Genomic DNA, 18002 nt, shown 5'->3' with positions numbered 1-18002 from the left:
AGGGATAATCTCTACAGTGTGCATAACCAATGAGCTTGTTTATTGCTTCAGGTTCCAGGAGTATATTAGATGAGGAAGCTTCCTCTACAAATTTGACAAGAGGATTTCCTAACACACTCTTCCAATTTGAGTTGTACTAAAAAGGATAAATTAAAAAATGGTAACAGGCACATAACTTAGACTCATGAAACCCAATGGCTCGTGATATGTTTGAAAATCCTGCCAAATTAGAGACACCAACCATCTTCTATTCCGCTGTGCCATAGGTGGCATAAATGATAATTGCCTATATTCTTATTCTGTTGCAAGTTCAGGCACATATCTTTTGACTTTCAAATCTGAAATCTAGCATTAAACTGTGTATTGCTATATTCTTTTGATTCACGGTCTGTCAGATAAATTTTCCTTTCAGAATTTAATTGCGGTTTTATATTATGATTTCAAAGTCCAGAGGAGAAATTTCTCAGCAAAACACATTTCGGATGTTGACTACAACACAACCTACTTCAAACAGTTGTAAAGAAGCTAAAACAACCATCTGACTTCATGCTCCTACCCAATGTCTAAAAACTTACAGATGTCAACATAAACCACAAAATTTGCTTGCTTATTATTGAAATTCATTAATTTACTGATATGCAGCATAGGCTTTTGATGACTAGTGAATGTCAGCAAATGTTTGTGGGATGTTATGAAGTGAGGTCAACCAAACAGTTGCGATTCAGACTACAGATTTGGTTTGAATTAGGTGGTTGCGAATTTACTGTCCTGATTGGGTGCCGCTTAGGTGGTTGGGGCTCAACCTCAGCAAAAAGGATTCAGAATGACTGTCTAACGTTTGTGTAATTGGGTGATTTTGTTTACAATTAATGCTTCACAGGTGCAACATATTCTAGAAAAAAATTAGCTGTTCTTAAGTTAATAGAAAGCTTACTTGTTCACAGATTCACTATATCTAGTCAAATTCTATCATATTCTCCAGTAGATGCAATTGATTTTCAAAATCCTCAACCAAACAATGCAAATCATTGTAGCTCCATGTGCTTTAACGTTTCCACTTAGAATCATAGAAACTGTCTCTGTGCGTATTATTTGAATTTATTTTCAATCTAATGAATTTGCTTAACTGCTGGAAACAAAAGGGTACGAATTGAAACATGGGAACTTCAAAGAATTGCGTACAACAATATGTAAAACTATAACCTCATTTATCTCAATTTATCTGTTAGTCTAACTTGACACTTGCATAACCTTGTCAAATTTGTTTCTTACTATACTCAGACTAAGAAATCTAATTAGCTTTTTCTTGTATTTATTTTTATTCTTTATGATGTAAAATCTCTGTTGAAGGGTTATGTAACTATGTTTTGTTCATTATAAACACTGAAGTGCACACATCAAAGCACTTTATTTTTTGATATTGTGCTTGTGAGGCTCAGGTCCCATATGTTACCCCATTAGCTTTTTCTTGTATTACTCTCTCTAATGTAAAATGTATGTTTGAGTTTATGTTTTGCTCGTTATAAACATTGAAGTGCACACACATCAAAGCACTTAAACATTGATTTTAAGCTGGTGAGACACAGGTTCCAAATTTTACCCATACTTTAGAATGCCTGAACCAGAAAGCTTGGTTGTGCAGAATATCTCCAGACGACGGATAAACACTAGTTGCCAATGGCCAGGTGATCCTTGTAACCAAAGAACTGCACCTAATCAAAAGAAAAACCATCCTAGCCCTATAAACAGGTGAATACCTACTTCCCTCACTTATGCATACCTAGCTAGACGGTTTGCCCTTCTGAACTAGGATTTGGCTCTAAGCAGCGTCACTGAAAAGGAAATGCAAAAGACGGAACTAAAATGCAGGTACAGAAGCATCGGTTCTGAAGTGTGAATACAGAAACAAATCAAATCAGAACAACGTAACTCATAAGGTGAATCACGCATATCTCCAACATTCACTGATAGCAAGAATCTCTATCAAAAACATTCCTGGGTCATTATGTTTCATTAATATTGCACAACTTCTATAGACAGCTTTCCGGGCCCATCTCATATTTAGGATGTACATAGACCATTCCTGTTTACAATCAATGTTGTTTCTATAGCATTTTTACATATTTGGTTTTCGTGAGAAGTTCCAGGGTTAATTAATCAACCAGTTTTGCATTACAGATCGTATAGGCTACAATTCTGATTTTGCGCATGGTCATTTTCAGTCCCAGCATAAATGATTTAGTATTTTCCTCCTCTCCAAGTACCAACATCACTTGGAGATGTTTGTACTTTTTGAGTCCCTTTGCCTCAAAAAATTCAAATTCCAAATGCGAATGCTGTTCTAAAATTTAAAAGATTAAAAATACAGCTGCATTAACCCTGTTGAGGATCTTATTATACAATAATAACCACCTAGGCCAATTTTGTAAAACCTCCAAACAAGCAGGGGGAATGAATTTTCATCACCAATGCACAAAGAGAAAGTGATATATAAAACAGAGGTCAGTGATAAATATAATAGGAATTCTTCAAATTTGTGAATATAGCAAATCAAGAATGCATCCATAACATATGAAAAAATAAGGAATGAAAAACAAAACAAGGTATTTTGAGAGGAAAAATTTGTAAAGATGCAGTAATAATGGAAGCCAAAAAGCCCTCGAAATTCAAACGGAAACTAATTTGCAGAAATGGTTAAGGCGCGTAGAGTATTAATGCAGATAATTTCTTCTTAAGAATCGTGACATTGGACTTTAGAAGCAGTCATTTAATTGATGGTAAACTTAAATTATATAGGAGAAAAGATACTAAGAGTATGCGCGATAAAACAAATGAAACCCGAATTCATCCCTCACCTGAAGAGCGAACCGAAAGAGTAACTGAAATCTCTGGACTGAACTCCGAGAAAGGGGAATACGACCAATTTAAAGAGTTGGGATGATTGCTTTTTCTGTTTGAATGAATTTTGCCCGAGTATTTTGCCATTTTCCACCCTTTTCCATAATTATATCGTGTGTTTCCGTTGTATGGAATAAAACTATCTATTTCTATTGGTCTTGGGTTTGATTATGAGGCCTCGACACATCCGATGCACTTGGTTTGTTGATGGTTTGGTACACTCCAAGGGATTAGTCTTACTTCAGCTTGCCCCGAATCCCAATTTGACAATATTTAAGTCCAAGGTAAAGCAAGTTTTAGGTGTTGGGATATCCTAGCACAACAAAAAAAAAAATTAAGTATGAGAACTGTATATTATAGCATTTTTAATTCATTTGTAAATTGAGTTATTTTTAATGTAATGATCAATGTATAAGAGATGTGTTTTAGTATAGAAATTGAAAATTAACTTAAATTTAGTGTAATTATACTTTCACACATATTCAAAGACTAATTCTTATCTTTAGTTTATCTATCTATTTATTTTTCTAGGTAAAATTTATGGGTGCAAAAATGAACCTGAAACTTTAGAAAGTAAAATTTAAATTTGGGTCCATCACAACTATTTTCCTAATAGTTGTTACTTGTTCACTTGAAGATAAAAAATGTGTTAATTTGTTTGTTAGGGTATTATGTAAAAGGAGAAACCCTAATTCATTTTTAGGTATCTTACATATCTAGAATAGAGAGCATCAAGAAACAATTATCCATTCAACACAAAAGAGCATTGCATTGCATCATCAAAATCTTCACATAGTGACCAATTAAGACATATTGCATCATTACTTGTGTCTTCAATCTTTATCCCAAAATCCTTAAACTAGATATTGTGATTTGAAGGTTCTCATTTAACAAACTTGAGGTGCAGTGACCACTTAGTTGAAATCGAGATAATTATTGGTGTACGTGACAAGGCAAGAAACACCATAGGATTGAAGAGCAGAGGTTTTTGGAACTTGTTGAAACCTTAGCCGATTGCTTTGTCATTCTGCTATGCGTTGAAGGGGATTGCAGACTCCTTTTTTATGAACAAAGCAAGGGAGGAAGCCAACGAGAGAAGGAACGTAGAAGGCTCGAAGGAAACTATTGCAACCCTAGCCATTCCTCTGTGTCCATAGGTGGAGGCATGTGCTATGTGTCTCAAAACGGCTATCAAGCAAGTTGGGCTTCCCAATGGAGATTTAACGGGTGGCATGGAAGAACATGAGAAGAGTAACCCTATTTCATTAGACACCACTGCGAAGAGAAATATGATTCAAGGAGGAAACCCTGACAATGTTGCAAATGTGGGCAAAGATATGGACAAGCCAATGCTAGAAGAGCAACCGAATAGCAAAATGGGTAAAACTATAGAAGTATAGCTTCTTGATGACGTTGTTGATGTTATTACCGAATGCCAGAATAGAACTGTTAATTTATTTTTATCAAAGGCAATCCTTCTAAATTAGATTTTTATAAATGGGCCTATTTAAACTGGGAAAATTGAGGTTGGGAGATTGAAACTTTAAGAGGCTTGGGCAAAGGGTATGTCTCGTGTATGTTCAAATCTGCAGACCATGCCCATGTCATTTTGCAATATGGTACTTGGATCATCTATGGGCAAATATACTATTTGCAATAATGGAGTTTTAATTTTCACCCTGAAGGGCCTTCTCGCTCTCACTATCCTATGTGGGTTGAGTTGCCCTTTCTTAATCTAGCTTTTAGACCCTTGTTAAAAGACATTGTAGCACAACTGGGCAAGGTGATTTGGTGTAAGCATAATACTGATAAATTTTCAAGTTTAAGAGTCCACCCCAAGGCTTGCGCAGAAGTTGACCTGAAAAACCCTTTACCTGAAAACATCAAACTTCTTGGTCCAGGGTTTGAACTTGATTAGCCTATAGTCTACTTGAATAAACCAAATGCTTGTTTTTATTACCGAAAGGATGGCCATCTAATTTGTAAGTGTCCCATTTGAAGAAGCAAAATGGTACAACCACCTCAGAGCTCTCCCCTTGGAAATTAGTCTTTCCCCAATTCTTCACCAATCATTGATAATACTTCTACCCTCTCGCCTTCTCATAACATTCCCTCCAATGTGGCTAGTGGATTAGCCCCTTCTTATAAAGATACAGTTATGACATATGGCTGGAGAGTGGCTAGAAAAAGAAAAGACCCTCCTATTTCTTCATCTACCCCTAGCCCTCGTCCTTCTCCCTACCAAACTAATACCCCATCTTCTCCCTCTTTTTTTAAAACTGATGTTAGTGAACCTTCTCCCCCTCCTTGTCAACCCTCTCCCCCTCCCCGGCAGTCCTCACCCCCTCCTCGTCAACCTTCCCCCCAACCTCATTCTAATGACTCTCCTACATCCTCTCACTCTCGTCCCAGGTCTAGATCCCCTTCTTCTACCTCTAAAGATCATGGATGCAAGAAGCATGAACTTATTTTTTATAATAGTTTCAGTGTGTTTTCCCGTGATGATGACTCATCTACCCCTCACCGTGGATTGTAAGATCCTTTCTTGGAATTAAGAGGGATTTATCTCCCTTAATGTAAATACAAAGTGAAAGAACAAATCATGAAGTGGAAACCTGATTATTTTTTTCTTCAAGAAGTCAAATTGAGTAGCATTAGGCTTGAGACTGCCTTATGCCACTTTCCTCAATACTTCCCATCCTGATGGTAAAGGTGGTGTGGTCATTGGATTTTCAACATGGGTTTCAAAGTGTGTCATTAACAAGGGTGAAGACCCCTCGCACAGCTGTGCTTGGGTTCTTACTATCATCAATGGTCAACTCATTGGATTTTGTTCCATATATACCCTGAACTTCTCCAAAGATCAATCTCATCTTTGGGATTGGATGACAAATAATTTACCCAATGCTGAGTGGATCCTAGGTGGTGACTTTTATATGGTAGAACATTATCAAGACCGTAGCTAGAATAAATCTATAAATCTCAACAAGGCTTTGATAGTTGGTTGTTTTGTCATAACTTTTTGGGAGTGGTTGAACCTATTCATGATAAATTTGCTAGCCATTCACAAAATTGGTATACCTGGTCTAAAGTAGTCGAATGGGAGGGGACCGAAAATTAAGTAGGTTGGACAGATTTTATGTTTCTTCTAGTCTTTTAGTGGTTAAGGACCCATTTGGGTTGTATGTTCATGTAGATCTCTCTTCTACCCTTTCGGACCATTATCTCATTGTTTGCAATATTTGTTTGTCCCATAAGCCTAAAATTGATAGTCCCCTTCCATTTAAGCTTAATGTTTCTCACTTGAAAAATCTAGCTTGCTTGGCTGCCCTTGAAGGGATCTGGACTTCTCTTCCTAAACCTGGTGAAGGGGATTCCTAGATTGATTGGTGGTGTATGGCCATTACTCAATGCACTAATTTCCTTCGCTCATTTGGCAAAAAGATGGCTTGGCAAAGAAAACACAAGGAGAAATCACTCCAAGGATAGCTTACTCATGCCAGAAAACTTCTGAGTGTTGATCCTAATAATGTTAATTTGCAAGCCTCTATTGTTTCTACAGAAGTTTGCCTTTGTAAAATTGATAATTACAAAGCATGGGGGGATAAAATTAGATCTAGGTTCTACTAGATAAAATAGGGAAACAAGGGATCAAAATAATTTTTTAATTATCTCAACTATAAACACAAGGAAGAAAGATCCTTGCTACAAAAGATGAATCTGGTTCTCTTCTTTCTGATTCTGCAGAAATTTGTTATCTATTTAAACAATTTTATGAAGACCTTTTTAGAGATAACCTATGGTCGGATATACAAAATGCCCTTGAGGATATGGTTAGAGCTTATATTCCTAACCGAATAGATGCTGACAATAGAAAATATATAGATAGAACTCTTTCTTTGGAAGAGATAGAAAATGCTCTCCTCTATGGCCCCTTACAAAAGTCTTGGCAGCGATGGGCTCCCCATGGAATTCTACCGAGCCATGTGGCAACACATTAAAGAATATTTTTATTGTATGTATCTAGAAGCCTTTAAAAAGGACTCTTTAGGCCCAATTATTAATGGAGGCATAATCAAGATCCTTCCCAAAGGGAAAAAGGAGGATACTATCTACAAGTAGCATCCCATAACTCTTCTCAATACAATTTTCTTACAAAATTATAGCTAAGGCCTTAGCTATAAGGATAAAGCCTGTGGTGCAAGGAATCGTTTGGTCTTAACACACAAGTTTCATTGTTGGAAGGTATAATCTTGACAATTTGATCGTTACTTGGGAAACTTGTGAATGGGCCCAACAAACTAGTCAAAATGTTGTTCTCATCAAACTTGACTTTGATAAGGCATATGACAGGATTCAGTGGAATTTAATTCTTAGCGTGATTCAGTGGTTGGGGTTTGGTCCTAAAGTTCGAGCTCATATTCAAATGTTGTTTCACGATGCCAATGCTTGGATTATTGTCAACAACATGATGTTTGATCCATTCCCTCTTCAAAGATCTATTCATCAAGGATGTCCTTTAGCTCTATATCTATATGTGCTTATAGTTGGCAGATTGGGTTACATGTTGCAACATGCTCACGATATGAAGCTTATTTCAGGAATTTCTATCCCTCATAATGTTGTTATCATAAACTCTCATTATGCTAATGATAGCTTGTTATTTTTACAAAACTCAAAAAAGGATATCTCTAATACTATGGATATCTTGGAGTTGTATTGTGTTGTTTCTAGTTCCAAGCTTGCTCATGATAAAACTGAATTTCTGATGATACAAGATGGGGCCTATTCCTTATTGGATACCTCTGGAATAGAAACGAAACAAACATGGGGAAATTGTGAGGTATCTTGGAATACCTTTTGGTCTTGGGGTTTCTCTTTCCACTATGTGTGCTAGTACCTCAACAAAGTCAAGACTAAACTTTTTAATTGGGGAAATAAATTCCTCTCTACAACAGGAAAAATTCAGGTTGAAATAAAATCTTCCTTGCCACTCATGTTTATTTTTCTTCCTGGTGGATGCCATCCAACAACTTAGGTTATGAGGACTTAATTAAAATTATTTGTCAGTTTTTGTGGTCCAAATGGGATGGCAACAATGGTTTTATTGCCACTTCTTGGACTCATTACATTCAGCCTAGGTGCAAAGGTGGGTTGGGGTTGATTGATCCAAAAGCACAAGGAATTTGTTTAGTGACTAAATGGATTATTAGATCCATAAAAGGATAGGTTCCATGAAAAATTCTTATTCGGAATAGAATCAATCTTGCCTCTGTTAAAGGAAGATGGCAAGTTGTGGGTTGGTTAGATAAAATCCTTTATGCACCATTTTTCTCCATTAAAGCTTATCCTTCTTTCCAATAAATTTGGAAGGCATGGCAATGTACTAGTCAATTTTTAAGGTGGAAAGATGCCTCACTTCAAAATGGGTTCAACTTCTCCACATTGTCTATTTGGTGGAACAAACACATCTTGTACCATGGGCAACCATTGGCTTTAAGTTTTTTGAAATAGGCTTACTTCTTGCATAAGAAGGGGATCAATATAGTTGGGGTGACCTTTGGGATTTTACTACCCTAGATTACCTTGGCATATAATTCAATCACATTTTAACTTGAACAACAAATTCAGACCATTTGTGATATTTTTTCAGTCTTTGGTACCCCTAGAGTTGTCCATGAAACTATGTACTCCTTTGCAATGTAACCTTTTCAAGGACTGGCTCTAGTTATCAGCTTATCTTTTCTCTTTTTTCCCTCTGAAAAAGATATATTTGCAGTTGCTTCCTAATTTTCCATTGAAATATCGTATGAATGTTAAATGGAGGTGCAAATTCAGTGAAAGATTTTGAGTAAAACTTTATGCTCAAATATGGAAATCCAAAATCAATGCTAAGGCACAGTTAATGGCTTGGAAGATATTACATTGCAAGCTGTTTGTTGGGGGCAGGTTGAGGTGTATTATGTTGCAACCCTTTGATTGTCCCTTTTTCCATAGACATGAAGATTTGAAGCATGTTTTTTGGGGTTGCCATTTTGTTAAGAAATTATAGAATTTTTTTTTTCATGATCTCCCAGCTATTTTTTAACATAATCTCAGTTGGAAAGAGGCTTTGCTTGGGGTTGGACTTCACAATAATGTTATTGTTGATGGAGTTCGACATACTATTTTATTGCATATATGGAGAATCATATGCAAAGCAATTTTTAATCACCATAATGATCATCGTGATTTTGCACTTGTAAAGTTTTACTCTGACATGTTTTATTGTCTTCCATCTCTCTTTTCTCATCTTCAAGAGGACTCCAAGAAGGATTTAAAGATGGATTTTCAAATTCTAAGTATCAAGCACCAAGTGAATCAACTGATTAAAATGATAAATCTATGTATTGCTCCAGGTTTAAGGCCTCTTCTGTTAAATTAAGTCTTCATCTACTAGTAATTTATTGTAATGCCCTTACTCATGGGTTATCTGTATGTTTCAAATTTCTTGTTTTGTTATGCGTTGATTCTCGGGCCATCATAGTTGGTCATTATGTTTTGATGTTCATGTTATGTCTACTTAGACGATTTTATTGTTGGTTGTTATTGTGTTTTGTTGTAGTATCTCTTTATCTTTCTATGACAGTGTTTTGATTGTCATATGTCTATATTTTTTTGTTGCATTATTTCAATAAATAAATAAAAAAACTTGAGGTGCTCATTAGTGTTGCCTATGTTTAAAGAATTTGTCTTTAATTTAAATTTGTGGATGAGTAAGAATTACAAAGTGTCACACTATAGCGTGTTGATATCTAATAATTTACGCATGCAATTGTTTGGGTTTATGCAGATTCGAAGCAAATGCAAATTAACAATTATATCCAGATAAAAACACAAAAGATGAAGAAAAATACACAACACAAATAACACAAAGATTTATCGTGGTTCACCCAAGATGGGCTACATCCACAGAACACAATCGTCCAATCTTTTTTTATTATCCAGTAAATTAGTACAACAGCATTACAATGCCTTTTTAGATTCCAACCACTTATAGCATGCAATTTTTAGGGAAACATACAAAGTCGGTTATTTTTAGGGCATTTTCAATGTCAGTTTTTTTTTCAACAAAAAATGGCAAAAAAAAATTTCCTAGGGGGTTGCGCCCCCAAACCCCTGCTCTCAAGCACTATCACCCCCAAACCCCCGCTCAAGGCCCAGCCTAGCCTGGTCCTGAACCCCAACAAGGATACATAAAGAGTGTACAATACTTTCATGATTAGTCACCACATATCAACAAAAATTCCATATACTAGTGCAAAAATCCAAAACTGAATTGCAAGTATTGAAAACCACATTTTCTCTAATGGGAGGAAGTAGACTATTAATAAGTAACCCTTAAAGATCATTATTTAATAGTTTACAAACCATCAACTACTAATAATAAATTAGAATCTGCGTATATAATTGTTTATCTTCTGATTTCCAACTTGTTCACATTGTGTTAATTTAGGTAATATGACATTAAACCTAATATTGCATTAGAAATTATCAATGAAATCGTTTGATGATTCTCCAAAGGTATGAATAAAATTATAAGGTAGAGAGTGAATCCAGTTAAATTAATTCACAAATGTAATCTAATCATGTTGAATTAAAATCTATATGTGAGTCAAAGGGTGAACCTTATGATATATTCAAAACCAAGACATTGCAAATCCTATTAGTAATATATTCAAGAAAGTTTGTGATACACTAATGAATTATGTAGTAACTTTGTACAATATCTTTATGAGATATTTACAATTTATTGATACACATTTTTCATATTCATTAACTCAATGAGAATGAGGAAAATAATGGCAATGGAAGTAGTTAAAGGAGGCATGGAAGAAATCATTAGAATATGAGTGGTCATCAGGGGAGTATGTGGATGGATACAAAGGTTTGGTATAGTTAGATAGAGGTATAGGAATAAAATTTGTTGGCATGGATGTGGTAGGAAGGGGTTGAGAAGTATTAGGAATGTGACAATAATGAGCATGTGCAATAGAAATGAGATGATTGAAGTTAGGTGTGATGCATGGTTGGGCAAAAATTAGATGAAATATCATAGGTAGACTATGGGAAGATAAATAAGGTATCAAGCATTGGGTTTGTTAAAGGGTTAGAGAGTTCATAGATAAACTAAAGGGAAGTGAATCATGAATAGAACCTATAGGTTGGTAAAGGGATAGGGAGCTCATATAAGTAAACTAGGAGTTGGAAACTGTTGTATAGAACCTAATAGTTGGAAAGGGAGTGGGGAAACATGGTCCATCATGTGAGGATGTAGTGTATCTTTAATGACTTTACATATAATCTTAATTGATTAAGAATGTTTATTTATCAAGAATGACCTTAGTAAGAGAATCAAGAATAAATAAACATATCATCATTTATGCTAACAAGTCTATGCTCTTACTAAGATCATCTTTAGTAAACAACACATGTTATCCTCATAAGAGGTGATTTATATGTCACCTCTACACATCATTGAGTTTGATCAAATACGACGTGAAATTTTTAATGTCATCGGTTAGCCATCTCCCATTTTATAATACTTACATTTGATTATATATTACATTATTTTTTTTACAAGTTATGTTGTGTTCATGTTTTCTTCCACTGCTTGAATGATTTTTGGTACTTGGTGGGAACAAGGTATTGTTTCTTTTGATGATTGTATGCACTCGCACTTGCTCTTACTATGAGTAAAATTGGGGAAATCCTTCATACACCATCTAGCAGACCAATTTCACATGCAAGTGAAGTATACATTAGGAGTAAATTCTATATCCATTCTCCTGTTATTAGTATGCTCAATTATTAGTCATATTTTATTATTGTTTATATTTCCTCATATGTTTGTGGTCACTCATTTGTAGTACACACAATTTGAAAAGGTATACTAGTGGGTAAAAATAATCACATAATATCAATTATAGTGAGCAAATGATCAAGAATTTAAAGGCAATGTAAAGTAATTGTTTGTCATTTTTACTATACATTATATTTATAAATTTTTTATTTATTAAAAAAAAATCACATCTATCTAAAAATGATAAAATGTACAAGGGATACAAATAAGGAAAATAAAATAAATACTAATTTAACTTACCTCTTTTACCTTCTCACCTCATGATAGAGTTGAAGTAGATGCACTTATGTCTACTATATTTGCTCTTTGATTCTTCTAGTATGTGGATTTCTCTCACTACAAAATAATAACATTAGCTTCGATGAGAGATGGATGATTTTAGTAGCATTAATTTAGCTTCAATAGATAGTTCAAATAAATGGAGAAGGCTCCAATTTATAGATTTTTGGTGGTTAAAATGGAGGGTCAAGATACAAAGTGGAATGGAGGGTTGAGATTGAATTATAGGGGTGGGATGGATTGAAGGCTTAGCCATGTGACAAGTGTCACAAGGTGGAATCGTGTTAGAGTGAAATTTGATATGGGGAAGAGGGAAATGTTTTCTCACGCGTGTGAGAACACACTGGGAAGAACAAGGAGATGACATGTGGAAACATAAGTGGAAAAATGTAAGAGATGTAGGCTTGGGAAGATGACAAATGGGGAAAAGAGAAAAATCATAGGTTGGTTCTATTGGGAAGAGGACCGCACACACATGTGAGTGACCGATAAAATAATCAATCAAAGGATTAAATGAAAGAGTGAAAGTGACATGTCCATGCAAGCATTTATGAAGTCTTGGAGTTTGAGGATTTGAAGAATTTTAAATTAGAAGAAATATTTTTTTATCATAATAGGAGAAAATAAAGGGTGTTGAACCTATACAAAAACAAGTCAAATAGGCTTATATCACTTCTAGATTCTTTTTAGAAGATAAAATAAAATACAAACTATAGCGCCATAAATTGTACACCATTATTAGTGTGTCCAATTTCACTCTCCTAGCATCTATTTTGGTATTTCTCTTTCCTCTATGCATTATAGGACCTTTATTGATTTAAATTAATATTATGGGTCTTATTCCACTTTATTACATCATCACACTCTTATTTGGGCCCTTAATTCTAGGTCGGCCCTTTATCATTTTATCCTAATTTATCCTTAATCCTACCCCAATTTAAACTCTCAAAGCATATTTTGCATACCTATGCATTATGGTTTGAGCTATCGAGATGGATTTGACATTAGAACCCTATCATCTTCCATCCCTAGAAAAAAAAAAAAAAAGATGATAGGATCGGGGCAAATCTCTACTACTCGATCCTACTCATTTTTCCTTGAATTTTGGAGGATAATTTACTAGTATTTTCTAATTCAAATCTCGCTCTGTGAAAAAATATATCAATTTGTAGCATCCTAAAATTGTGACACTTGCAATTTCGACTGCATTTCGGTCTTCACGATGGTGACGCAACACGGAACCTGAATGGAGACCCCGAAACTTGTCCACGACATCAAAAACTGCATTTTTCCAGCACCCTGGCCTGACCCTCCTTGCACCCTGCTGTCCCAGGAGGTGGGACCAGAGCGCCCAGTGCCCTGGTCCCCCAGGACCATGGCGCCCAGCGCCCTGGTCCCTGGCCCTATTTTGGGCCCGGTCTCCTTTGGGACTTCGGGTCTTTTTGTTTGCAAATTGGAAAATTATCTTTCCTTGTCGGCCCAAGGTCGGAAAAATCAGTCTATCAGCCCTAATTGACAAGTATATAAACTACATTTCCTCTCCCATTTTGGTAAGATGGTATGATGGAAAAAGCATGGAAACGATACTCAAACATTCAAGCATTCAAGCATTCAAGCATTCCTTCAAGCAATTGATCATTCTAAGTTTCCATTCAAGGCTAAGTGTTGCAGTCAAGACAAGGATTCAACCATTGAAGAGGAGATCACATACTACAACATACAACAGCATCTATACCTTCGCACATAAGGATACAAACATCCTTACAACAAGGTATTAGTACTTGTTTTACATTACAATCATTTACATTTACAGCATTTCTCATTTCTTGGTTAATTCCAAAATCGGGGTTTGACCTAAGGGCAAACCCCTAATCCCTAACCCCCCAATCGTCTTCGCTTTTCTGTGTGTAGGTTGCAGGTACGCGGCTGAAATTGAAGATCTGGAATCCTTGTGCAGAGATGAACAGATCCCCCTTCGTTTCGCGGATTTTTCGGAGGACCGTGTGCACGTCAGGCGCCATCGTCCCATCAACTTTCGCTCAAATTTGTAGGACAGCACCATAACGACATTTTACTGCTAATTCCAGGTCCACAGCTTCATCCTATATCCCTATCTCTGTTTATAAGCGAATCTTTCTCACTTTTCAGGTATTCCTAGCTTAATCATTCTATCTACATTCTTTACAAAAGAGGGTAGCCTTGTTGTCTTAACCCTTGAAACTCATCTAGAATCCAATCTTGCATTGTGTGGGATTGGATCTTGTGGGTTTCAATCCCTCTTTTGAATGTAAAGTCTCCCCTAAGTGAAAACCGTCAACCCTAGTCACCTCCCTTCTCTCTCCTTGGAGTTGGAAGAGGGGAGAGCAACTAGGGTTCGATTATTTTCCGCTTTACATTTTGGTGAACCCGACGTGAACATACTTTCTGATTAGTCATGGTTAAATCTGAAAATTGGATTCCTTGATTACATTTCCATGTTTGATCTTTTGCAAAATTTTAGAGGTTAATTGCATAAAAACCCTAAATTTTCTTTTTAGTAATTGAGCTTGCGAAATGTTTAATTGTTAATGCTTGTTTCAGATCTATCCTTCTATTACAAATTATCAAATCATATCTGTGCTTTAATTTTGAAAATTAAGTGGTTAAGTGTCAAAACCCTAATTTTTGAAACCCTCTTTGTTCAACCTTTGTCCGACAATTTCACTGATCAAAACATCTCCAAATCAGCTGTAACTTTGGATTCCACAATAAAATCATAATATCTTTCATCCCTGAAAATTTGGAAAAAAGTTGCGAGGACCGTGTGCACTCCGAGCGCCATCGTCCCCGACATTTTTTCCAAAATTTTGGGAGCTAGATCTTACTGTATTTTCCTGTTAAAATCCAGAATTTTGGCTGATTTTATCAATTATAACACTTTCAAAATTAAGGTCAAAGTTGGTCTTGTGATTGCTTGGATTAAGGCTCCTAATCATTCAAAAATTGGTGAAATTGAAATGTTGTGTCAAAATTATGTTCTTACTGTCCTAAATCTGAAAAGTGTATTGGCGTTCATTCAAAATTTCAGTGCTTTATTCAAATTCTTGCAATTTGTGACTTTTGAAATTAAGTGCTTAATTACAACTTTGATTTCCGCTTTCAAAATTGAATTTTGCGTGAAATTGAGTCAATTTTTAAATTTCAAAACTTGCATTGCTTTTGGTATTCCCTCTAAAATCATAAAATTCAAAATTTCAGTTTCCCTCTCTTTTTCAAAATTCCAATTTTGCATTTTTCAACAATCTTGGTAGGGTTCAATTTTGAGATTGCAACTTTAATTTGGCCTATCTACAGATCGTAAAATCACTCAATTTTTTCAGATTAGCTTTAAAATCATCATAACTTTCATCTCTAAAAATTTCGAAAAAAGTTGCGAGGACCGTGTGCACTCCGAGCGCCACGGTCCCTGACATTTTTTCCGAAATTTTGGGAGATTGTCGTGATTGCATTTAACAACTTAAATCCAGGAGATTGGCTGATTTTATTGAAATTTGCTACCTCTAAATTCAAAATCTTCTCCCTCTCTCTAGTGCATGAGTTTTACAACAATAAGCCCTACTTACACTATTCCCGTTAGACGAAGCCTTAGAATTAAGTCTTTCCAAGGTTTAATTACCGAGGAGATGGAACCTAATTTGAATAGCCTTTTTAACGAGGACATGGGTAAATCCTCTAATCCTCTTAATGATGAAGAAGCTCTCCATGAGGTTTCTGTGGAACAACTTGCGAAATTGGATAATCAATTTGATGATTTTCACCAATGGATGTCTCATGAATACCCCAATAGTCAAGCTCTTCCTTTAATTGAGGGTCTAAAACATATGCTTCAAAGTGATAAGAATGGAATTGATATTTTGCGTGGTATTGCACACATTATGGATTCGAATATAATGCCTATGAAGTGTTGTGCCGAAACTTTAGGTTATACACAACCTCCCACTCAAGTCAATCATTCTATTCCTTTGACAGCTTCTATTGCTAGCATACCTACCTTTGCATCAAACATAATGGCTACTTCTATACAAGACATTCCGCCTATGATCACCAGTCATGGGGGCAATCCTTCTTCTTCAATTAACCCTCTTCCTTCATTTAATCCAACTTTTTCATTCATTCCTTCAATGAGTGTTCCTATTACATCTCCACAAATGAACATGACGCAAGGGGGCAATTCATTCAACCATTCCATTCCTCCTTGTAGTGTTCCTCCTTTCCAATCCTCTCCTATGATTAACTATCATAGTGTCCCGCCACCTTACTCTTTACCTTCTTTCAATAACATAACACCTCCATCTCAATCTAACACATCTAATATGAATTCTTCGACTGAAGCGACCATTAATAATCTTGCACAAACTATCTCTTCTTTACAGCAACAAATTGCCTCTATGAATCAATCTAAGTTTAGTGTGCCCACATTTGATGTTGCGAGCCCACTTTCTCTTGACATTGTTCGCGCTATCCCTCCTAAACATGTTGAAATCCCGCATTTGGAGCTTTATAATGGTAAAGGTGATCCTCTAACACATGTTAAGACTTTTCAAACAATATGTACCGATTTTGCTTATGACCAAAGGTTGCTTGCAAAACTGTTTACTAGAACATTAAGAGATAAAGCCCTACAATGGTATTGCTCGTTGCCTTCTTATTCTATTACTTCTTTCGAACAACTTGCAAATGCTTTTATTCAACAATTTCAAAACAATATAAGTCCTAAAGTTACTTTGATTGATTTAATGCATTGTAAACAAGGTGTTAAAGAAAAAGTGACTGATTTCATTGGTAGATATAAGCATTTGTATGCTCAAATTTCTTTTCCAGTGCCTGACAATGATATTCAAAGAATCTTTATTTCTAATTTACAAAAAGATATTCGAGACAAACTTCTGTTTTCTGAGTTTTCTTCTTTCCAACAGTTGTGTGCAACTCTTCACAATTATCAACTGACTGTGAGTCAAATGGAACAATCACATCCTATGGCTCCGAGTGATAAGGGTGATAGCAGTCAACAACCATTTGGAAAGTTTAAACCGAACAGAGATTCCATCAAATTCAATGAAAACATCATCAACAACAATGTGAATGCAGCATCAGGTGTGCCTCCTATTTCTAAGTTTTTCAAGAAAGAAAGAAAGTATACTCCTTTGAATGAATAATTGCATAGTATTATGAATAAGTTATTGGAACAAAATGTGCTTACTCTTCCTCCTATAAGGCAAATAGATCCTGCAAAGATTAATTCACCCTATTTTGATAACAAATCTTTTTGTCAATTTCATCGTCAACCTGGGCATGATACTGAAAAATGTTTTGCTTTAAAGGGTAAAATTCAAGATTTGATTGATAATAATACTATCTCTGTTTCAGGAGTGAATGATGAAGGCAACACATCTGTAGCTCCTCCTAACCAAAATCTTCAGATTTTCACTGATCCATTACCTTCCCATACCTCTAATGCAATTGAAGCTAATGATTCCTCTTTCTCATCTGATGGTCTTGTGTCTATGACTCTGAATGTGATTAACTTTGTAGAGCAGCAAGAAAACCCTAAAGAACCTTCCATCACATTTGATTCTAGTGAAACTATCAGGGCACCTGATGGTCCTTTATACATAGTTGCAAAAGTTAAGAATACACCTTGTCGTGGAGTGCTTATTGATCCTTCGTGCATGGTTAATGTTATTACTGAAGAATTTCTTTTTACTTTGCAATTGAATCAAGTGATCTATGACAAAACAGATGTGATTGTGAAATTATTTGATGCATTTTCTTCTCCTGCAATTGGTTCTATTACATTACCTATTGAAGTTCATAACAAATCACTTGATGTGAGCTTTGCTATTATTCCATCATCCGAACAATTTCGTGTGAAGCTTGGCTATCC

General features: G+C 35.6%; 1 protein-coding gene across 5 annotated transcripts in view; it reads right to left on the bottom strand.

Moving 5' to 3' along the window:
• LOC131064127 (dynein axonemal assembly factor 10) overlaps positions 1 to 3108 on the bottom strand; it is a 159930-nt gene extending 156822 nt beyond the window's left edge. For 2 of the 5 annotated variants that reach the window (XM_057998160.2, XM_057998159.2), the window contains exon 1: positions 2856 to 3102. The gene's annotated coding sequence lies outside the window, so the exon portion shown is untranslated. Of the gene's footprint in view, positions 1 to 2855 lie in introns of all 5 variants that reach the window. The other 3 variants (XM_057998161.2, XM_059221717.1, XM_057998158.2) reach the window with 3 other exon arrangements.
• Between the last annotated feature and the right edge of the window lie 14894 nt (positions 3109 to 18002).

Source organism: Cryptomeria japonica, chromosome 5 (genome assembly GCF_030272615.1).
Source record: "Cryptomeria japonica chromosome 5, Sugi_1.0, whole genome shotgun sequence".
NCBI classification, from domain to species: domain Eukaryota; kingdom Viridiplantae; phylum Streptophyta; class Pinopsida; order Cupressales; family Cupressaceae; genus Cryptomeria; species Cryptomeria japonica.
Note: the sequence above shows the minus strand (reverse complement) of the source record. Positions and strands in the feature narration are given on the sequence as shown.